We start from the raw sequence: 202 nt of genomic DNA, 5'->3' as shown, positions 1-202 counted from the left end.
GAGGAGCTTCTCAGAAAGAGGGCTACTGCCAAGTGCTCTGTCCTTTTATTGCCTCTGTACAGTCCCTGTGACTCATCCACATTCATCACCAGGAAGCATGCCCAGACTTCTTTGTTTGCTCAGCCTTGATTGGTTTGATGACTCATCACTTGACTCCCTGTGCTCAGCTTTGCAGTTTTCAACCCCAAACACTCAAATACAC

The sequence above is a fragment of the Carettochelys insculpta genome, chromosome 4, assembly GCF_033958435.1.
Source record: "Carettochelys insculpta isolate YL-2023 chromosome 4, ASM3395843v1, whole genome shotgun sequence".
NCBI classification, from domain to species: domain Eukaryota; kingdom Metazoa; phylum Chordata; order Testudines; family Carettochelyidae; genus Carettochelys; species Carettochelys insculpta.
The sequence above is the reverse complement of the archived record's forward strand: the minus strand, read 5'-3'. Positions refer to the sequence as shown.